At 32.1% G+C, this 14,382-nt stretch overlaps 1 protein-coding gene and 1 long non-coding RNA gene across 2 annotated transcripts in view; one reads left to right on the top strand and one right to left on the bottom strand.

Annotated features, from left to right (window-relative positions):
* LOC117179542 overlaps positions 1-14,382 on the bottom strand; it is a 95,327-nt gene that overhangs the window by 19,565 nt on the left and 61,380 nt on the right. The gene's annotated exons all lie outside the window — the stretch shown is intronic.
* Positions 12,907-14,382, top strand: part of LOC117171291 — a 3,561-nt gene continuing 2,085 nt past the window's right edge. The window contains exons 1-2 of the long non-coding RNA XR_004466859.1: positions 12,907-13,104; positions 13,181-13,279. This is a non-coding gene — a long non-coding RNA (uncharacterized LOC117171291). The remainder of the gene's footprint in view (positions 13,105-13,180; positions 13,280-14,382) is intronic.

The raw sequence follows: 14,382 nt of genomic DNA, 5'->3' as shown, positions 1-14,382 counted from the left end.
CTAACCTAACCTAACCTCACGAAACACAATTAAACTCATTGTGTTGTCCCGCTGCAATTGCGGCACCGTTTCATTCAGCTTTGGCTTAACCTACATAGAGTTTTAACCCATCCTAATCTAAAAAAACCTGACCTAACCTAACCTAACCTGGCTGAATGAAATTCAACCACACTTGTAGCTATGTAAGCGTACGATTCTCAGTCTTAAATGTGTGCTATATTTAATAGGTTAACTCTATCTTAACCTACAAATGAATCTAATTTAATAGAACCTAACGAAATTTTGCTTAACACAACACAACTTAACTTAAGTGTTCCTGTTGTAACACAATAAATTTCATTTCATTGTACTACAGGTTGTTAAAAATTTAGACGCACATGACTCATTTGAAGAAACTTAGAACTACAAGTAGAATTGACCAAATTTCAATTAACCTGACAATGTTTGTATCAATTAAAATGTAGAACTGTAACTTAAACATGCAAATGAATAAGAGTTTTATTCAAAATTTTTTTCTCGCTGCTTTTCTTAGACTTAAGGGATATATTTATACTATCTTTCGTGTTTACATTTTGTCTTGCTTTTTATCGTACTTAAATTAATTTATAAACCTACTTCAGTCTATTTTCTGCCTGCTATAACGTGTCCTTTTTTTCGAAGGAACGATGCAAAGGGTTACGCTTACGTTTAAGACCTACATTCGTTTCCCTTTTCAACATCCAGCAAAAATCTGCCATCATGACCTCGTTCCATCTACCCTGATATCGTTGTTCCATCACTTTTATGCCTTGATGAAAACGTTCCCCTTGTTCTTCGCTGAAATCACCAACATTTTCTGGAAACTTATCCAGATGGGAATCTAGAAAGTGAAGTTTTAATTTCATCAAGCAGCTTAACTTTTTGTAGTTTCTTGTCATTTTGGCAACAATATTCTCGTAGTCTGGACTTTTTTTGTTACCGAGGAAATTTGCGTTTATTGCTTTTAAACTTTCCCAAGCATCCATTTCAATTTTCGTCATGTGGCTCACGAAATTAGTATCTCTTGTCAATATTCGAATCTGTTTTCCATCAAAGACTCCTTCTTTCAATTTAGCGTCTGAAACATTAGGGAATTTAAGGGATATATACTTATAGCATTGTCCATCTTTGTCTAAAGCCTTAACAAATTACTTCATGAGCCCAAGCTTTATGTGGAGGGGTTGTAGTAAAATTTTTTCTGGATCAACGAGGCTTTGGTTGATGATATTATGAGAACCAGGTCTGAATGAATCTCTTAAAGGCCAATGTTTTTTGCTGTAATGATTGGCTCGATCTCTGCTATTCCATAGGCATATAAAGCATGGCTCTCTCGTGAAACCTGATTGTTGGCCTAATATCATTGTTTTGATTTTGAGATCACCGCATATTTGCCATTTGTAATTCGTGTAATTAACTTTTTGAAGAAGCATTTTAACATTGTTATATTATTCTTTGATGACCGTTGAGTGAGCTATAGGGATAGGAGCGTAAGTATTCGTGTTATGCAGTAAAACAGCCTTAATGCTGCGTTTTGACGAATCAATGAAAAGTCGCCATTCTTAGTCTCTGTATACATTTTTCTTGAAGTGGTTCATTAGTCCGTTAACGTCAGTGCAGTACACTAAAGACGTCTCTTCGTCTTTAACGAAAAACTTTCTGAATTCTTTGTCCCTGTCGCAATAGAATGAAATTTTTGTCTGTGGCTCTAGAAGATTTCTTCTTTTTAGAAATGAAGCAGCAAATTCAGCGCCGTCTTTCGGTAATCCAAGATCTCTAATAAAATCATTCAGTTCTAGTTGCGACACTTATATTGTAACCTTCAATTTTATTTTATGCATGCCATATTCGTCATCTTTTTCGTCATTTTCATCGGAATCATCAGAACTATTTTCGGTTCGATGACTGGTGTCACTACCGTCTCCATGACGTTGACTTTCAGCTTCCATTCTATCATCTTCTAAAGCGGTTAAATCAGTCTGGCTTGCATTTTTATTGATTTCAATTGCTCTTATAACTGTGCACACATTAATGTACAAAATGTTATTTTTATTTTTAGCGCTGAACCCTTTGACGGAATTCATGCAAAGTAGCAATCCTTCGCAATAACGGGGGTTTTCCATGTGGTTGGTGTAGAATACTTGCGGTACTTTTCGTTGTTTAAATTTTTTAGACGATACAACATAAGTCTGCAGGAATTGCAAATGACGTGAGGAACCCATTTTATTTCTTGGTGCAGCAATTTACGGTCAAAACACTTTTCCTAAAGACTTTTCACTTCCTCGTCGATTGATTTTCGCAAAATGCTCACTTCATATTTACTGCAAATGTAACAGAATGAATCTCTCCTATTCTTGCAGGCATGCGATTGAGAAATGCTCGCGGTTTTTTTCCTTGTAGCATGACACTCTACACCAACCAAGTGATCCATTGATGAAGAGTTACGGTTGCATGATGACGACGTCGGAGAGCCCGCTTTCCTACCCTGACCAGACGCCGATACTGGGGTTTTTCCCTGCATTGTAATACACTTTTTACCTGTGTTTGCCATGACGGCATGAACGCCATTTACCCAGGGACTCAGCCAATGTGGATCCGTTGCCCACCGTCACCACGTGGAGGTGCCCTGGTTACAGACACAGGCGAATAATGCTATCAACAAGCGGTTACGAAACTCCAGACATTTACTGCTATTAATGTCAAAATATTAAAGTACGCAAGAAAAGGGTTGCCATCGTAATCGGTTAGGTTAGGTTAGATCAGGTTTTGTTAGGTTAGGATAGGTTAAACCTCTATGTAGGTTAAGCCGAAGCTGAATGAAACGGTACCGCAAACACAACGGGACAACACAATCAGTTTAATTGTGTTTCGTGAGGTTAGGTAAGGTTAGGCTAGGTTAGATTTATTTCTAGGTTAGGCTCAAGTTGATCCATTCGATGTAGCACACATTTGCTACTGGGAAAATATGCTTCCAGAGATTTACGTGTAGTTCAATAAATTTCTGTTAATTCAGGTTAGGTGAGGTCAGGTTCTGTTGGGTAAAGTTATTTTAAATAAGTTGATAGCAGGCAAGGGTTGATCCTTCACAGTTATTGACATGTTTTTGAAGTGAAAATTTGCATCACTGGCATTATTTTGAAATTTATTTGCGTCAGTGCATGATTTTTCGTAATTTTTTGAGGTTATGGCTCAACTATGACGTGATCGGTGATTTTGGATACCGAATTTGAATTCAGCGCCCCAAAATCCATAGGAATACGTATGTCTTCTTACCAGATCCGCACACTTTTTTTGTGTGAATTTGTTATCAAAAACAAAAAATAAAAAATAGTCCGTTATCATTTCAGGCGATTTATGAAAATTTAGGTTTTACACTATCTTCCGACATATCGCACTACCAAGTATCGCGACTTCCCCTACTTGATTTGATTTTACTGCTGACATATGCATGCGCACGCATTAAACAAAATGCTCGCGCGTAAACATAATGGAAACAAAAAATTATTCCTTCAAATATTATGTGCTTAAGAAATTAATACTTAATTTTTTTTATCTCAGGCTGGCTCCACAATGTGTCCTAAGAATTGCACGTACGTCGACGTACGTTAATATCAACGCGTACATCTGCGTTGTTCTCCATTGCTACCAACTGTCGCGTGTGTTTTATTGGTTCACATTCCCTTGTTCATGTAAAAATTGAACTGCGTTGAACCACCGGAACATCGGAATATGACCCAATGAAATACGCACGACAGTTGGTAGCTATGGGCAACGAAGCAAATGTAAACGTTGATACGAACGTACGTCGACGTACGTACAATTCTTAGGGTACATTGTGAAGCCAGCTTTAAAGTACTTACTAATTCACGCATAAATGGCTAGAAATTCTTGTCCGAAAAGAATAATGTATGAAAGAATAATTAAAAATAATTAGTCGCGTTGAAAAAGGAGAGACCGCAATCGATATTGCGACAGAAATAGACACACCAGTAAAATTTACAGGTAAGGTTAAATATGTGAGAATATTTTAACGATTAAAGTTTACCTTATAGTATTTCTATTTTCATAAACAAAGTAAATATAATTAAAAACCACTCTTAATATTCAATCTCAGAGTGAATCAAATTGTGATAAATTTTTATTGAGGAACTTTTCGTCACAAAAATCTGATCTCTGAAAAATATACGTTTTGTATCATCTTCAGAATCATAACAATACTACTGATAATGTGATATTCACGATTGATTTTTTTACATTCTCATCATTTATGATTGAGAAGGTATTAGAAGTGTCCTAAATTTCCCGTTACAGTTTTTCAATGGATCTCAACGTGTCGAGATCTCCTACATCCGGAAATCAAATTTTTACGATGGCTTCTGTCTGCTTTTCCGTCCGGCCGTCCTTCCGTTCATCCGTAAACACGATAACTTTTAAAAAAATTAACGAATCAAATCAATATTTGGCACACTTTGTTTAGGTCCTAAAAGAAAAGACAAGTTTGTTAATTAGCCATTTTGGATAAAAATTCACAAAGTTAGAGCAATTTCAAAAAATTTAGGACCATTTTTACATATTTAGAAATTGTATGTACATCTATTGATAGTTCTCAGAAAACCAAACAATTTATTCTAATGAACTTTTTTGATAAAAAGAAAATTCTTAGAGTTATAAAATTTTCAAAATTTTATAAATCAATCGAGAATCAAAATTTTAAGCCATTTGTGTTACAAAACACAAAAACTGGTGGAAGATAACATAAAAATTTAATTTATAGCTCAACATTATTAAAAGTTGGATAAATTAATTACTGAAATTTTTTCAATATTATCGACTTGGAAAAGTATTTGTCGACTGGAGAAGAAAAATATTTGTTTTTGAGTCAATACTGAAATATTTATATTAAGAACTCGGCTGGCTATAAAGATTTTTTCGGACGAAAATTATCATTGGTATAACTGAAATTAATGTTCGTTAATCTTTATATATGCGTAATAAAAAAATAGTCGCTTTATTTTCACAAGCGAAGCATGGTTGAGATCAGCAGATTTCGTTTATTTGCCTCCTATTTTAATTACAAACATCTCACAAGGACAAATTACAGACATATGTTAAAAATGAGATAAGAATTATAGCATTAGGTATGTATGTGTCGCAATACATGGCCAGAAAAATAGTTGGGTTTACTTTTAATCAAATTTTTAGTTAATGAAGTAATCAGTTTCCTCTCATTCAGAAAAAAATGAAGATGCTTTCTACTATCGTCCTGTCACTGACAGTAGTGATCCTTAATTCTTTTGGTGAATATTATAATATAATATAATATACCTTTAATTTGAAAAAATGTACTAGAATTACACAAATACCAATTTGTCCAAAGTGAATCGCAATATATCTTAACTTAAATTCCTGGAAATAATTTTATGTATTTGAATTATTTTGAAGTCCCTTTGAATTTGTATAGCACTTTTCAACATTCACAAACCTCATGAAATCCCTTAAAATTCTAAAATATATATTAAATACTCTAAAATCCTTTGTAATCTTTATATTTTTAAATTCTAACTCCCTTAAAGTCCATTAAAAAGTATAAAAATCTGTTCATATCTTGAAAACCACACTAAATTGTCAGGTCTGAATTTGATCTGCAGCATAATGATCTAATAATGTCCCCGTCTTTTTCTTCTTTATATTAAGACGTTTTCAACTGCACATTTTTCAAAAAAGACGAGCCTATTTAAAATCAATAAAAACTTTAAAAAATCATACAGATAAGTATTAAAAAATTTTTTTTATTCTTTAAAAGAAATTAAATTAAACGATATGAATACCTAAATTCTTAAACAAATTTAATATGAATGTCATATTGCAAATTTATAGTATATATTTTTAAATAGTCCCGTGCTTTTTGGTATATGCGCAGTTGAAGACATTATATTTGAAACATAAACTGAAAAATGTTCACATTTAAAGTGCACTATATTTTATTCAAAAATAAATAATCTCTATTATTTTAGTTTCTTCATCACGTTTTTTCCAGCGCAATATTATTTAACTCGTAATATGAAGTTCAATGAGTAACATTAACTTTTAAAATATTCGAAATGAGTCGAAGCAGAAAAGACAAAAAGTATCTATTAGAATTCATACCACGGAAAAATTATTTTGGGCTTGTTTTTAAGTGTACATGAATGGAACGAGTTTTTTATCTTATCAGGCACCTTTCGTAAGATTTTCGAAACTTTTTTACAAACATTTTATTTTTGTATTTTGATGATCGAATTGGTACAAATATCCTCCAAGGAAAAGTTTGATGCATGTGTACCTTATGCAATAAGATCTATAGTATATAATCTTAATAATATTCTGATTGAAATTTAAGTTCACACACTGTGGTTTTAAACTCTAAACATATTTCACTGAGACGTAGGTTATTGCAAATAAGAAATAGATGTGTTATTTTTATGGCCTATGGCCTGCTATATAGAATAAAAATAATTGACAAGAACAAGATTGAGGCTCATATAATTCATAAGATAGGAACTATACTGTAGATTATATATTATGGTAAATAACCAGATTGATAATTAAACTATTTCTATTAAGTCATTATGTTTCTTTTTAAAATTTGGATTCATCAGTATTATATTTGAAGACTTTCGACTGTTTTTATGGACACATGATTTTTTAGTAATTCAATTCCTGTTTAAACGTGTTTTTAATAATAAAATTTTAAATAAAATGACTTCTAGGGAAAATTTGATTAAATTGTTAGATTTTCATGAAAATCATTGTATCAAATAACCAGGTTTTTATCACGGAACATGAATTTTGTATAAAAATTCCAAAAGTTGACTGCTTAGGTCGTTTTTTTTTCATTTTGCCCTGAAATTCATATTCCTCGACTTAAGAAGGCCCCTCTCAGTGGCTGATTGACGACCAACAATTTAATAAAATTTTGAAAATTTAAGTCGCTTTTGAATTCAATATAATACGTGTGGAATTTTTATAGAACCTTATTTTATAGCAAATTTTGGAGACCCAGTGCTTCGGAAAACAGTTCAAGTCAATCTTTTAATATGAAACCTTAATAGTTCAAAAATTTATATAGAGTCATTGTTATTATGTTTTATTATATTTTAATTTGTTTACCTTAATTATATGTACATATGTAAAATGTTGTATTTTATTAAATATTATCTAAGGCGTGTTCTTTCTCAAACATCTGTAGAAATTCAGACAATGAAAAGAAATTAAAATCTAAAAACATATAAAATTTAAATTTTTTGCCACAGAAATCACAAAAGATTCAAACTAGAGGCTCTCCACCATAAAATGAACTTTAATTTGAGCAAAAATTAAAAATAAGAATAAAATTGAAGGTTTTAGCATTTGTGAATGAAGGAAGCGCATTCCTTTCCATTGTGGGCTTTTCAGCACAGTATTAATATGAAAAATGGTTGAAAGCTTTGAAAACAATCCTACATTCAGACTTTTTTATTTGTGGCAGTCAACTTCCGGCAGGGTTATAAATTTAGGTTTGAACGCCTACCATCTTTAAGATTTTAAATTTTGTGAAGGGCATGTGATACTTTGTCGTGCGTTAAATCGGTTTCAGTTCTCTCGACTTTTTTCCACAAAAATGCAAATTTTTAAGAAATGAATTCGGAGATGCTATTAAATATTATAACGGACATCCCAGAACTCTTTTTTTAAGGAATAATAAAAAAATTTATTGTGCTAAATAAAAATTTAATGCATTTGCACTATTTTAAGGTTAGGATTGTTTTTTGAGCCCTCTGTCATTCCGATAATGTAGGTCTATATCTTACCAGTTCTGCCGGTAGCACTTAAAAATAATTATAGAAGAGAACCAACACACATAACCTCAAAATACAAACACACATATCTTTAACAAAATTAATTTTTTCTTATTATTCTATTATATATACACAAACGAAGAATTCGGGGACGTCCGTTAGCATGTTTGCTATAATTCTTCAGATTTTGAAAACAAAATCTCTATTATTGTAGGAAAAAATCCGACGGAATCTCACACGTTAATTAAATTGAGCAATATAATTTTTTTAATTAACCCATAAACAGAGTTCGGGTATGTCTGTTAGCTGTTTAGATGTTCTTTGCTTTTTGTTTCAGAGTTAAGTTCACAGTCCGAAACTTTATCTAGTGGTGGCTCAATTCTCGATGTTCCTCGCACCGGAAGTTCTGTGTCTCCTAACAGGTCTCTTCCTCCCGTGAGGTCTAGGTCCAGATCTCCTCCTCCCGTATATTCTCCTTCCGGAAAGTCTTCTTCTTCAAGGCCTGTTCGCTCAACTAGGTGCATGCAGCTACCCAACAGGCTTCCTTCTAATAGCGGGCCTGGACATAAACTTGATCGACTTCCATTTATTCGGCTGATCCCCAAAACGGCTTTGCACTGGATATTCGAACTCCGAAGATACACTTTTCCTGTCGATAAAAGACTTAGATTGAGAGCAGGAATAAATAAATATGATCCCATGCCAACTCGAGAACTAATTGTGGTATCAAAGTCCAATTACGTCTTTGCAATATTGGAGAGCCCTAATACTCTTGCTGGAATATATATCTATCATAATCCTGTAGCAGATTCAAGACGGGCAAAAATAAACATGGACGATGGCAATGTTATTCTAATGACCGGAGAAGAAATCGATCTGGTTCCAGTTGGTCCCAGAGCGCTAATCAGAAGACAGTTTCAAATAAAACTCGTGAAAAACATGTAGAACGCAATCCTTCATGCACTATTAATTCAATAAAAATATGTTCACCCTGTTTTTGGACATAGTTGTCCGTCATTACCGGCTAAAACCATCTTCCGACTTTTCGCTTATACCTTCCTTGTATTATATATAATGCTACTGCCAACATATTTCAAAACTAATTACTGTTATTACTTCCATTCGTTTTTGAACATTTATTTGAGAATTCTGACGTGAGATTTTAATCGTTGAATAACACAGCCCCACAATTTTTTTCCTGCAATCCGAGCTTAACTGTTAGATTAGAGAAAGCTCTACTCTCAGACGCTTTTGGGGTAGCTGAATTTGAATCCGGGATCATTTTGAACCTATCAGCTCAGGATCAAGCTCAAGTGAAGGTCAGAATGAGAAAAAATCATATAATTGGTGAGAACCAATACTTTAAGACTCTGTTTCAGGTTGCTAAATCCGAATCCGCGATAATTTTTACCTTATCGATTGGAATGCAGGTCATTCTGAGGTCAAAATTGAGAAAACCGTGAAATCGAACATATTGGGTCGAACTAACTCCGGATTCGGATTCAACGACCCCATGAACGTCTAAGAGTACAGGTTTTCTCCAATTCCATGGTTTTCTTTATTTTGACCTTAGAATGACCCTTAATCCCTTCTGGATGGCGTGGAAATGACCTTGGATTCGGTTTTAGAGAACCCAAAAACGTCTTAAAGTAGAGGTTCATGCCGATTCAATGTTTTTTCATAATTTGATCTTCACTTGACCTTAATCCTGACCTGAAGGGTTGAATCTGACCCCGTATTCGGTTTCAGCTTCCACAAGAACGTCTGAAAGTTGCGATTTTCATCGATCGATTGGTTTTCTCCAATCCAAAGGTTTTCTTAATATTGACCATCACTTTCCTGTATACTGACCTGATGTGGTCAAAATGACCCTGGATTCAAATTCACCGAGTTCGAAAACGTCTGAAAGTAGAAGTTTTCTGCAATCCAATATTTTTCTACATCTTGACATTCGATTGACCTTGATCCTGACTACATAGGGTGAAACTCACCCCGGTTTTGGAATTAGCGACCTCAAAAACGTATGTGTATGGTGGTTTAGCTCGAGTTGCAAAATTTTGTTTGTTGGCTTGCTTAATTGATATACAATAACTTATCATAAACACCTAGATAAATTAGAAGCTTCTCGTTGAGAATTTAAACATTACAACATATTTTCATCGAACTTTGTATATTCTGCTATATACTAGGTCAAGTCATGTGCCATTCTGGCGAATCAGAACAATAGACACAATTACCTCAACTGCAGGAAAGTCGTAAGTACTCTAAATGATAATCTTGGAGTGAAATTAGTTCATGATACTTACTACAGAGGAGCGGGTTCTTTATTGGATCTTACCAGATCTAGAAATAATGATAGATTACTGAATTCAGGCAGGTCAGCCACAACACAGACGACCCTTTTCTCTCGCGACTGTTAACCTTTTTGGCTTAATAGCAGCACGGTTTTTTAAAACGTAAATGACAAAAGTTTCTTAACAAAGATATATTACAACTTGTGTTGTACACTTAAAAAAAATTTGGTGATTAGAATATTAGACTGTTTTTTCGCTACTGATACGAATTAGGCTTATTTCATTTGGCTAAGATTTTGAGGCTGGCTCCACAATGTTTCCTAAGAATTGTACGTACGTTGACGCACGTTGATATCAAAGCGTATATATGCGTTATTGCCCATTGCTACCAACTGCCGCGTTTGTTTCACTGGTTCATATTCCGAAGTTCCCGTGGTTCAATACAGTTCAGTAATTATATGCAGAGGGAATTAGTCACTGTGAAGTTAACGGCCGAGCGCTACGAGCTCTCATACGCCGAGAACCCTGGCTAGACAGACCATCATTTGTTCTTAATAATTTCAAATTGAAAGCTTTTGAAATTAAAAAAAAATGTATAATATGATTTTTTATTGAAAGCTTTCCAATTCTAAATATTGTAGGCAGGTAAAAATTTGAATGAAGTACCATATTTTGAATGGAATGAAGAGAAATTAAGCTTCTATGTTTTCTGAAGAAAGGCGTTGGAAATTTAATACTTTTAAATTTTTAAAAATTTCAAAGAAAAATTTTTGAAATTAAAAACCTTCAAACTAAAATTTTCAAGTTTTAACAATTTCATAAGGTAGGAGTTGAAATTGTCTCATTTCTAATTAACAGCATTCAGAGTTAAAAAATTTCAGATTAAAATTTGAAAAGAGAAAAATTTTTAAAACGTTGAAAATGAAATATATTCGAAACGGAATTAAAAAAAAAATCATTGAAATTGAGAAAAATTAAAATAGTATTATTTATAATTAAAAGCATTCAAAATTCAATAGCTTGAAAGTGAACCGTTTTGACTTTTCATTAATTTCAATTTGAAATTATTAACGGACAATTTAAAACTGAAAAATAAATTGAATATTCAAAAGCAAACATTTCTGAAATTCTATAAATCTAAAATTTCATAAAATTACAAAAATTATTATTTAACATAAAAATTAATTAGAATTTTTTTGATAAACTCAAAAAAGCACCTTTAATTTCACTGTTCAAAATAGACAAAATTGCATTCACAACCTTGAAAATTTTATTATTGTAAAAAAAGTGTGAAATAAAAAGTAAGTTTAAATTGGAAACTTTATAAAATAAAATAAATATATACTCCAAAAACATTAAATTAAAACAAATCCCATCTTCATCTAAAACAAAAAAAAAGGTAGTCGCGAAGTATTATCATATTAAAAGTTTATTGTACTCAAACCCTTATAAACTTGTATTATATATGTATACACGTAATCGTTTAGAAATTAAAAATATTTAAACTGTCAATTATACTTCTTGAAATTTAAAAATTTCAATTTTAATTGCAAAAGTAAAATACTTCAATTAATATAAGTGAATTTAAATCGCTCAGATAATATTCATTTAAAAATGTTTAATTATTCTTTTTGAAATTCAGAGTTATAAAATAGAAACCATTAAAAAATAAAGGAATTATGCAATTATGCAATAGAATTTTTTTAAACTGACATTGAAATGTCTAACTTTTTGAAACATTAAAAAAATTTTAAAAACTTCATTATTCAAATCCTGATTCGAAAATCTGCTCATTTATAAGACTTGAATTTAAAAAATTGTCTACATTTTTTATTCTGGGTGCATTTTATTTAAAGTTTTTTAATTACAAATCATTTAGACTGAAAAGTGGGCATTGATCAAATCTTTCATTTTTATACTCTACGATTTCAAAGAATTGAAGAAATCAGAAAGTTCTGCCCATTCAAAATGGAAAGCCAATTATTTACAACATTTAAACCTAAAGTGATTAAATTTGAAACTGACTACAATTGAATTGGTTGAATTAAAAAAGTATAATTAACAATTTGAAAATATTTCATTCCTAAAGGATTAAAATTACTGGAAGTAATAGAAATTTTTAGGGGTTTGGGTACAAAAAAGAAGTTCCGATTTATTAAAGCTTCTGGTCTAGACATTTTTTTATTTTTCAATAATTTCCATTTAAAATTAATTTTTATTTTGAACGTTATTTTTTTCGAATAATTGAATTTTAAAGGTTTTTAATTAATTTTTTTTGTATATTTTGAATCATGAATATACAAGTAAATTTACGTTAAATCATAATTCTGCAAATGCAATAACAATGAGTATTTCTATCATTTTAGGTGCTTTTACTTTGAAACATTTAATTTAGTTTTTAACTTCAACTCCTTTATAATGAACTTGTCTGAATTAAAAAATTTTACTTTCAAGGTTTTGAATTTTGAAAGCTTCTGTTAAACATATTTTTCAATTTAAAATAATTTACTTTGAAACTCTTTTATTCAGGAATGATACAAGTTCAATTTCTTTTAATATCATTATAAATATTTTCCCTCTTTCAAAGTTTTACTTGTCTAAAATATTCAGAATTTTAAACTTTTTAATCCAAAATCATTTAATAAATTTTCTTTAAATTTCAAACACTTTAAATTTGAAATTATGAAGAACAAATGATGGTCTAGCCAGGGTTGTCCGCGTGTAAGAGCCGAGAGAAGCCCGACAGCAAACTTCACAGTGGCTTTAATCCGCTCTCTATTTATTTGTCAGTCGTTTGAAATTATTAAATGAAAAATTTTTGCTTTTAGCTTTCAAAATGCTTGATTATCTAACATTTTTCACAATATTCATTTAGTACTTACGACTAGTAAGCATGTATCTAGAATACAAGCGTAGGGGTCGTCCCCGATTGTGCTGGGTGAAACTGCATCTTCAAGATTACGTGCGGGATATTTATGGTAGTTATGGATTGCTCACTTACTTTTACTTTTGCGATGATAAAAAGTTTAGAAAAATGTGTCGTATGTCTCCCAGGCAATTTGATCAGAAGCACGGTATGGTTGGAGGTCGCCTACTTAAAACGAGTCTAAGAAGACCATTATCTTCTAGACATCGTTTAGCCGTTACATTAAAGTAAGTACTAAATCATTCTATTTTTGAAAAATATATGTATCCCCATAACGCCTTTTAGAAAGGCTGTTTAATTTAAATATAATTTCCTGCTGTAAACACCATGGAAATTTTACATATATCAAATGCAAACTATACATATCCTATAAAAAAGTTCCACTTTGGGATCTCATATAAAGTATCACTAAAATACTGGGGGGGGGGGGGGGAATGAGTACAGAAGCATTAAATTTTCTTAGAAACTTTTAAAAGTCTAAATAGGGACAAAAGTACCAGAAAAGTTCCATTTGATTTTTTTTCGAAATTTCTGCAAGTGTTCATAGAATTTTTGTCACAAAGAAGTACTGCAGAATGAAAAAGACCCCAATTACAAAAAAGAACCAGGACTCAGAACTTATAAAAATGAAAAAAAAATGAACAGGTAAATTTGTTGTATTTTAATCCAATTTTTCGGCACTTTTTAAGAACTTGGGAATTTACTGGTAATTAAGTTCCGTGTGGTACTTCTTTGGAGCTTGGAACAGTGAAACCTTTCAATAGCCCCTTCTTCTATAGCCCCTCCGAGAATCGACGCCGCGTCGCAGGTAGGTGTAACAGGAGCTACGCGGGGTTTACGGTTGTCACTCAGACGTGGACAAACAAAAGCGGAGCGGGCAATAATGAGTTAGTTTCCACCCACCGCCAGCCCCAAAATCGGCGTTATAGAAGAGTTTCACTGTACTTTTTTAAAACCTCAACCCCATGAACACTTTAAAAAATTTCAAAAAGAATAAAATAAAATAAAAATTCTGTGGTACTTTTGATCGCATTTAGGTTTTACTAAACTTTTAAGAAAAGTTGGTACTCAAATACTGATTTGTCTGATGCTCAGTTCTTGAGTAGGACTTTAAATAGTCATTTGACCTCAATATTTTATCTTTTGAATTCATTCAATAAATAAAGTTGAAATACATATTATTTTGTTACATAGCGGTGTGCATTTTTTTGTAAATACTAGTAAGGATGTACAGTCTGTCAAGTTAAAGCGTGGGTGGCTTTACTCGCAGTCGGTAAGGTGTATCGACATGATTTTGGTGTCAAAATATTAAGAAGGGCTCCCTCTTTCA

Source organism: Belonocnema kinseyi, chromosome 1 (assembly GCF_010883055.1).
Source record: "Belonocnema kinseyi isolate 2016_QV_RU_SX_M_011 chromosome 1, B_treatae_v1, whole genome shotgun sequence".
Lineage (NCBI taxonomy): Eukaryota > Metazoa > Arthropoda > Insecta > Hymenoptera > Cynipidae > Belonocnema > Belonocnema kinseyi.
Note: the sequence above shows the minus strand (reverse complement) of the source record. Positions and strands in the feature narration are given on the sequence as shown.